The sequence below is a fragment of the Trachurus japonicus genome, chromosome 3 (assembly GCF_045865225.1).
Source record: "Trachurus japonicus isolate A0001 chromosome 3, Traja_1.0".
Lineage (NCBI taxonomy): Eukaryota > Metazoa > Chordata > Actinopteri > Carangiformes > Carangidae > Trachurus > Trachurus japonicus.
The window spans coordinates 38,135,436-38,145,557 of record NC_140909.1 but is presented as its reverse complement, the minus strand read 5'-3'; positions in this window follow the sequence as shown (position 1 = coordinate 38,145,557).

Here is a 10,122-nt window from a genome sequence, read left to right as displayed (position 1 = left end):
AAAAATAATCATTTGGGACAGCCCTATTTTATATTATTATTATTACATAAACAAAAGCAAACTAACTCAGTGGGTGCTGTTTATTCGTCTGACTTGCTGTTGCTGGTAGCCTATGCAGCTGGTCTTGAACTGGTCTGAACATTAGCACAGTGTTATTTCTGATCATTTTGTGCAGATGCATTTTTATTTGATTTGCATACGTTTCAAACCATGGTAAATCACTGTTAATAATAGGCTTTATGCACAGCTCCACTACTTCCTGAACTTAAACCACCCAGTCCTCCCATTAAGCTGGCCAGCTCTCTGACTATTGAGGTCAGACACACCTGGATTAATCAGTTTGTCCAATAATACATACAGGAAATAAAGGAACTTTAAATGTTCAGGAAGTAGTGGAGCTGTGCATAAAGCCTATTAGGCTGTTGTGAGGAATCATTCCATGTGTAACATGTGACAGCCTCTTCACATAGGCTATAGGCATTAATATGTATTACTATTATATTTAAGTGGGATATTGCAACTTTATGTTTTGGATCAAACAAGTAGGCTAGCCCGTCCTGGCCTTAGCTACGTCAAGTGATAACCTCAATAAGGTGCACTGTACCTGCCCCCATTCCAGTTTAAAATATGTGTTAATACAAGAAATTGAACGTGTACAAAATACATAGGCCTACATGAAAAGTGTGGCGTTTTGACCCGTGTCACCCCCAACCCCCCCCCCCGGTCGACATTTGGTCGAGTGTCCCTTATTTTCACAACTCAAAGGTGGCAACCCTAAATGACCGGCTGCACCCACGGAGGCGTTAGCTTTTTCTTTTTCTTTTTTTTTTCTTTTTTTGTTTGTTTGTTTGTTTTGAGAAATAAATCGATGCGCCTATCTATGTGTATTTGTCAGTTCTTTATATTATATAATAAGAATAAGACCAGTAAGACTAATAATAATAATAATAATAATAATAATAATAATAATAATAACAACAATAATAATAATAATAATAATAATAATAATAATAAATAGGTTAGTTAATAGGCCTATTATTCTTATTGACATATTGGCAAAGGGCTCAAGTACAAATTACGTAGGCAATGCGTAGGATGGACAGCGTTCCCCCGTAGGATCAAAGACGGTTTATAAACCAAGACCTTTCATGACGAGTCAGCTTCCTGTATGCATGTCACGTGGGCTTCTGCACGGCCACGCCCCTTTAGAGAGACCAGAGGCAGCTTGGAGTGTATTGATTCCTATGGGACAATTTAATGTGAACACCGATTATGATCGGGCCTTTCTCCCCACGGTCACTGAAGCAAATTTTGGACTCATTTTTCACAAGCCACATCTCTTCTGAACAGTTTGACACCAAAATGGTAATTTTCAGACGGAGAGATCCGGAGAAAATCCACTTTGTTCAAGACCTGTCTCTGTCTCTACGACACACTCTCGCGAGATTTGGCACAGATCTCCTAGGCAACGTCAAACAAACGGCCGCGAACTCCCGTGAAAATGATTTAAATTATTTTTGGCATGCTAAATATTACTGTTAGTAGTGTAAATATTTAATGTTATCATAAGAAAATATAAATATCTCACTTTCATCTACCTAAAAATTGTATAAATCCACACACACGTTCACAGACGAGGTGGGGTGACGGTTGGCCACGCCCACTTAGAGAGACAGGAAGTGTATACCATTTCATATCATTGGAGCAGCCGCTCATGGAGTATCTTTCCATTTATTGAATATCTTTGGTAGGATGAAGATCGCGCAGAGAGCGCTGGACAAGTACTAACGGCTGCGGCCGGCTGCAATACCAACGTCTGCAAGCGGGAGGCAAGCCCCGCCTCCCCGCCTGCCTAGAGTGCACTACGTCATCGTGGTTAGTTCAGGGACAGTCGTAATTTCGGAAACTCGATAGAAACAGCGCCTGGATGGAGGATTTTTCCCCTACTGCTGTACATTTACTAAACGACTATTCGACGGAAGATTGATCACAAATTTTAATAAAACTTGTGAACATAAAAACTGTCTTTGCAATGTATTTTGCAGCAACATAATTTAAATAAGCTTGTGAACATAAAAACTGTCTTTGCAATGTATTTTGCAGCGACATATGTTTTTGCTAATAATTGTAATTGTCATTAACGGAAACTGAGAACAGCAAAATGCAGAGAAGTGAGTGATTATTTTATGGGCATGTATCATGTACGCATCATCAATCAAAGAAAGCATTATAAAATTTTCCTAACTCCCAATGATGTAGGTCTGCATCAGTCTAAAAAACATACCTTGGAAAACTTAATGTGCCTTTGTTACTGTATGTCCCTGTTTGTGTGTGAAATGTATTTTGAGACTTGTCCAGATAATCAAGGGCAGTGGTTCTCAGTTGACTGGTTAAATAAGTAAAAAAGTGCAATCCTTTTCATGGAATATCATAATGATAGATGATGAAAAAAGCCAGTGATAATAAACTGAAAATCATTACCAAAAGAAATGTTTCTATTATTTATATAACAATGAACAGACACTTCAGATCAAACTATGAAATCTGTTAGCAGTAGGTCAGGCAAAAAAAACAAAACAAATACATCTATAGGTGCAGCATGTAGACCAAGCCATTTCCCTGTAAAAAAAAAAAAAAAAAAAGACAATTTATCTATCCTGCAGTGAAGAAAGGGGAGATGTCCACCACTGCCTTTTTTCTTGATCCATAATTAAGATGTTATGAAGTGGATGATCCTGGTGGTTGTTCTGAATGGCCTCTCACATCTTCAGTGTACAGTAGTTTACCCAGCTGCCTTGCATCCTTGTGTCTGATGCCACCTCGCCAGCAGAATGGGGGAAAAAAAGACAATCTTGCCACCACAGACTGAAAAATCATCTGCAGCATCTTACTACAGATAAAATGACAATGAAAATTGTTTTTCATTTATTTCTCTTGTGTTACACATATAGCGTCTTTTCAGACTTGGGTCAAAACTGACCAATAGAAGCAGTAGAAAGCCAACTCAAGAGGAAGAATTCAAGAGGAACAATAATAAATGAATGAATGAATGAATGTTTATTTCAAAACACACAGAAAAAAACAGATTCAAGGTAGTTGCGGCTGAAGCACAGTTTATAGCTGCCGCACCCTCTGATGACTGAATCAGAACGTCTCTATTTTTTTTTTTTTCTGATTATTTCAAGTAAAATATTTATCAGTAAAACATACAAACATCCCAGCTCCTTTTAAAACAACTAAAAAGCTCAGCTGGCACAAAAAATAACCCAACAGCAAGAAAAAACAAACAGATCCCTTTAAAGGGACAACGAGAATTTTTGAAAAGGGAAGGGTTTTCACACTACCTCCGTGCACACCGTAACACCGTGGCGTAGATTCATCCACATTAACGACTGTTTTATAACCCATAAATGCCTGAAGCTCTGCTGCTGTGCTGCATTTCCGATAACATTCAGTTTGAAGGCCACAGACCCTGTTATGTGCAGGCATACAAAGTATTGCAAAGTGTCTCATTGTGTGTTGCCAGATAGAACGTCTCTGCTTCAGAAGACAGCGTCATCTCTGTCACTCCTGCAAGGAAAGCATAACATGTTACTCAATTTGCCATAGCATATCCTTGAGCATAGCTGCAGCAGGTTTGGCATCAGGCTCTGCCTTGGTTATTCGTTCCCTTAATGATCTACTTTGCAGACCCCCCCCCGCCCCACAGGGAAACATAAAAACAGAGCCCACAGGTGGATGCTAGGTAGGAGGTGGGTTTCCAAAACCCCATAGGAGCAGCAGCAGCAAGATCTAAGCAGGAGCAGCATAGCCTGGGATGAGCAGGTAAGCTGGGGGGTTTAAATACAGTAGCTCGCCTTATTTGAATGAGGAGAGCATGTAACTGAGCAGCTCATCAGGATGGGCGCAGCTTGAGTCATCTGCCTGAAGTAGGTCTGCATGCTTTCCATCATGGAAGATGAGTATTGGTTAAAAATCACAGATAGCTTGTAGTCATTCTGTCTTCAAAGTAACTACAATAAACATTTCAAAAAAAGAAAAAATATTGTCAGAGCTTTAAAAATTGTTTTGAGATAAGAAACACTCACCGATCGAACCCTACACCGGGAACGCTGCGCACATGTGGCAGAAATTTGAGCAGAAGCCTGGGTGCGAGTTGTCGGAGTAAATCCCCTGCAGCTCCCCTCTCCCCCCTTCCTGCGTAGCCTGTGGGTAAATAAAAGATTTATTAATTTATTAAGGGTTCTTTTTTGAGTCCCCACTTCATTTTTTTTAAATTGGTGGGTATCTTGAATATTATTACTCACAATTTCAATGTTTCGTGCTCTACAATCTCTGGGAGGTAATAACAAAAATATCTATCATATTAACATTTTGCTTACCTGGAATGCAGTTTTTGAATGTTATTTGACACTCTCTGCAGGTATCGAGAGAATACATTTTATAGAATTCAGCTCGATACCTCACAGAGAAGCTGCTCCAAGATGCCACACCTGTAAGACAATTTTGACCAATTCATTCAACTTGGAAAAAAGTGCGGTTTATGGGTGTAACATATGTGTGGTGTTTCAAAATCTTACTGTCCAGCCACAGAAAATGCGCCTTTCTCCTGAAAGCCCTGGTGGACACCACTTCTTTGAAGTGGTGACACACGAGGGCGAGGGTACGGATGGCCACGTCTCCGTCATCGAGGACAACGAATGCAAAAATTTCCTCCAACACAAGACGTGGCAACTGAAATAATGAAGATTACATTTTTATATTTTCTTTTGGAAAAGACATTTATAGAAAATTTAAAAGTGTGAGTAATTACTATTATGTTAATATTTTACAGCCAGTTCAGATATTAGTGAGTAAAGTTATTAATGAAATACCATATCGATAGATATGTGGAGTGGTTCTTCTGGTGGCTGAGGTTCATGCAAACGTCTTCTCTTCCTACATGGAAATTTTCACATAGCAGTCATACTAACATTTTAAACTGATAAATGTTTAACAAACAAAACTGGAAAGTACTGGACAAGAATTCACGGTTGGGTTCATACCCTGGTTTAACAGTCACTTTGGTACAGTACCTTTCCTTTCTGGCCTCGGGCTCAGGCAGCTGATGGCCTGTGAACGACTGAGAGTGATGGAGGGAGTTGTTCATCCTAAAAGTAACGCTCAGATATCAGACCACTGAGCAAGAACACCCCCCCCCCAAAAAAAAAGATATAAAAAAGAAGAAATGAATAAATACATAAATAAAAACATACATGCATTGCTGCATGTTCTCCAGGAGGAGCTGGCACCACCACCTCCTCAGATGTGGTATATCTCTCTATTAGATGCAGACGGACATGTCATTGCACTTTCAAACCTTAAATACAGTATGGTCATTAGTAAGTCACACTTAAAGATTTCTCACCTGGGAGAAGTCGAAGTGCCACCCCAGTACCATGTATAGTGCATACTGGAATGAAAAGAAAGTCCTTATTATTCAAATTATGACTATTAATTTTTCTTGGGACCTGTATACGCTACTGTATAAGTGTTGATGCTGAGGTCTAATCCCACCACTTCATTGACTTCAGAACTCACCATTAGCATGAAAACACCACATTCAGGGGTTGCTCCTTGTGCTGGGACATTCTGAAAAACAAACATATTACTTATAATAATTTGATTACATAGCACATTTCACAGGGCATATCAAATTTCAAACAGCCCTAACCTTTTTATTAACAAATGCCCATGGTCCAGGTATTAGTTGTGCTGCAATTGATCTACGAGAAAACATAAAGCAACACACAACACACCATGAAATAAAAAAACTAGGAAACACTATGCAAGATCTGTCAGGATGTGACATGATATTTGTGGGCAATATTTTAAAACACAGGACACCAAACTTGGTCTTTCACTTATAATTTTGGAAGATAAGATAACAGTGACTTGATTAAATTCAGTTCTCTTGCAGCTCATTTATCATTTGCAAGGGAATTAAAAAGCCTGACGGCTGTGCGTATGACGGATCTCTGAATCTCTCTGTCATGCAATAAAGACAGTCAATCAAGATGTTTGTTATGAAATGGTTGATCTAAAATGTAAGAGTAGCCTCTACCACCCTTAGTGTACATCTCCACCGCATTACCAGTGAATCCATCACGAACAATTGATGGAATGTTATTGTTATATAAATAGTATATATATTATAGTACATGGAACCTCAGCATTACATATGGATAGATATTTACAGGTTTTGAATAAATTAGCATCTGCAATGACTATTTATCATCTTTTTTTTCTGTGTCAACAGTTAGGTCTGCAGATTGCTACCACAAATAAAATGGACACATCACCAGACAGATAAATCATGTACAATACAGTCTATGAGAGCTCCCTTACAACACTGCAAAAGAATTACGTAACTCTAATAGGAACAGTGAATGGTTCCCAAAATATCAAAATATGCAACTCTAATAGGAACAGTGAACGGTTCCCAAAATATCAAAATATGCAACTCTAATAGGAACAGTGAACGGTTCCCAAAATATCAAAATATGCAACTCTAATAGGAACAGTGAACGGTTCCCAAAATATCAAAATATGCAACTCTAATAGGAACAGTGAACGGTTCCCAAAATATCAAAATATGCAACTCTAATAGGAACAGTGAACGGTTCCTAAACTTCAGACGCAATTTCACATGCAACAGTAACTGGAAACCTGAGCATTGATAAATAGTTCAAATCTCCAAAACCCGTGGGCTTGGTGGAGTCGAGCACACATATCTTTCGTTGTTTAGGCTGGAGGGTCTGTAAAATATATATCACAATAATGGAAGCACATTTTTGATTATGACACCTGCATAAGCACAGCATTCATATTAACACAGTTGTGACAAAAACTCAGCAACTCTTATGTTTTTGTGTGGCTGTCCAGTGGAATGAAAAGATGTTAAGATGTGACAATTTGATAAAATAGTATAAATTTATTATGAATACATGCACTCTGATGTAACACCTTTAACACTTACGCCTAGTATCCAGTGTCCTGGTTTCCATATTGGGAATAAGATGCAGTCTTTGGAGGATGCATCAACCTGCATAATTGCCATGACAACAACAGCTTGTAGTTTCATCATTTGATTTGATTTGATTAAGATCCCCATTGGCTGCTACACCTGGTAGCAGCTACTCTTCCTGGTAAAGTAAAAACTTACTGGCAGTGCAAGAAGCGGTATTGTAGTGAAGGGTTGTTTCCACGTGGAAATGACATAGCCATCTACAGCAAAAACAGCCTTTCCCTTAAAGCATAGAGGACAAGTTTCTATTATGTATCTTAAAAATAAAGTATTTTCACTTATCAAATATTGTACTACATTACAAAAAAACCATGCATACCCTGGGTCCTGCAATTTGTGACACCAGCCACAAACAGCAGTTGATGATCTGTAACATAAGAACATATTGTATTGTTGTATGGATTATAGATAATTAAGCCTGGAAGACAGTCAAATAACTCAAAAAAGTGTACTAACATTTGCCTCCACTTCTCTGTTTAACCCAAGTCCCAGGAAGTCCAGCCTTCTTAAAACAAAGGGGCCCACAACACCTATAACCTCATCCTTTGGTTTTTGGATATCCAACACATTGTTGAGCTGGAAAATGACAGTATGATTTTAAATAGCACAAGATGGGAAATCATATACAATTTCAAAACACTTTGTTTAAATGTAGTATAAAATACATATAGATACCCATAGAACCTGGCCTTCATTCTTACCTGGATGTCCGCCACACTGCTTCCAACACTTGTGTGGAGCATGTGCTTGATGCCAACACAATTTTCACTGCACAATTGAAATCGACCTGCAAGATAAGCCCAATTACCTGAACGGCATAATACATGTAGGAACAATCTACATTTGTTAAAAATGCATTAATATCCATACTTAGTATGGGGATGGAAGTGGTCATGCTCTCAGAGGCCCCCAACGGTGTAGTGATGATAGCAGTCGATGGTGTGGGAGCAGCCAGGGACGTAGGAGCAGACAGCGGCGTGCTCATGGGAGCAGCTGACGGTGTCGTGATGAGAGCAGCCGATGGTGTGGGTGCAGCCGACGGTGTGGGAGCAGCCAGCGGTGTGTCCATGGGAGCAGCTGACGGTGTCGTGATGAGAGCAGCCGATGGTGTGGGTGCAGCCGACGGTGTGGGAGCAGCCAGCGGTGTGTCCATGGGAGCAGCTGACGGTGTAGTGATGAGAGCAGCCGATGGTGTGGGAGCAGCCAGCGGTGTGTCCATGGGAGCAGCTGACGGTGTAGTGATGAGAGCAGCTGATGACGTGGACGTGGCTGCTGTTGCTGTTGATAGGCAAGGGAAACAATTGAGATCAAGACTTGTCAACACCAGGATGCATTTACCTATACTGTACTAACTGGATTAAAAATACCTAAAGCCACAATATACTGTGCAACTACCTACCTGCAACTGTTTGCCCATTTGAGTTCAACTGTATTTCCAGCTGACTCCCCAATGTTTTCTTCATGTCATCAATTCTTTTTGCATTGCGTCGATTGTTATAATGGTGCAGAATGTTCCTCATTAGGAATATATGAGAAGAGGGTGTCATCATGTTTAAAAAATGATTATTCTTCCTCATTCCACTGAAGAGCTGTTCTGCACATTGGCTATTTACCCAGCCGCATAACTCAGGAACAAGGTCTATTTTCCGCAACACATCCTTTTTGTCTTTTGTGTTTGCCTCATGGAAGCGGTCGTAAAGAGCATAATGTTCTTTTGATCCTGTCAGTGGGTGGCCACCTTCATCTGGTACTGGCTTCTTTGATGCTAGCCATGGCAAGCTGACTTTCACATGACCTGCAGAGGCCAATCTGATATTCTCCTCAGTAGCATCCATCAGTCTACCTTCGTGAGGACTGAAAGGCAATGACTGTGGTTCCCTAATGTTTGTATGCGTTGCAAGTCCTCTTGCGAAGTCATACAAAGTCACATTGGGGAAGTGTTTCATCGATAGCAGCAAATCTGTGAAATCCCGAGGGCTTTCAGCCCTCAAGTTAAACTTCACACCATATACAACAGCGCAGGGGCATGTGACAACAGCCCATCCACCTATTGAAAGAAAGTTATTATCATTAGGAGTATATTCAAAGTAAAAACTAATTAATTACTGATGAAAACATTTATAAAAATGACTCAACTCACCAGAGGCCCCCCAGACCTTTGAAAACACTTTATCATATGTTGAGCGGTCCTGCATTTCTTTTCTCAACCTCATAGCTAGGTCCATCCTGGAGCCCTTGGAGTCAATGCCACATTCCTTGCAAAGACTACGCACAGCTTCCATCTAATATGTTAAATAGCAGATATTATGGTCCTTATGGATTCAACAATGACCTTACCTATTTAAAAAAAAAATGTTACACTGTGAATACCTTAAGTTTAAGGATCTCGTCAGTGAGTCTTTCCTCTGTAACCAAGAACTCTGCTGCTTCATTTGGTTGACGTGATTGGTGGATTTTTTTGTATTCGGTGTTGAAGACCACATCTGAGCTTCTTGTTTTTCGGCCAATCCATGGCGCCCAATTGTGGAAATTGGGTCGTACCACAAAAGGGTTCTGCCTGTTGCCTGCAGGAACGTTTCAGAAAATCTAAGTACATACTTCATGACCATGAAACTTGACCTCACTCTCAATAGCTTTATTTCAATATTCTGGATTATGGCAATGAAAAAAAGGGAAAGAAAAACACTCAGGGTGTCAACACCGGTATCATAAAATTAAATTAAAGCAAATTAATTAATCATTATGTTTTTAAGGGGTTAATTAAGCTTCAAATTAACTAGGTAAAATAAGAACTAAAGAAAATTATTACCAGATCTGCCACCCCGTGTTAAGGAAAAAACATAATAAAAGGGGTGCTGTCTTGAGTGTAGGTGTGTAAATTTAAAAAATCTAAGTGTGAAACAACCAACCAACAAGTGAGAAAGAAAGAAAACAGGAAGTGATGTGGGGAAAAAGGAAGTGGATAAGCAGAAAAATCTTCACGGCATCTATACTTACTTTGCACAAGTCCACGACCGACCATTTCTAGGGACACAGACTCCCAGAACTCCTCCACA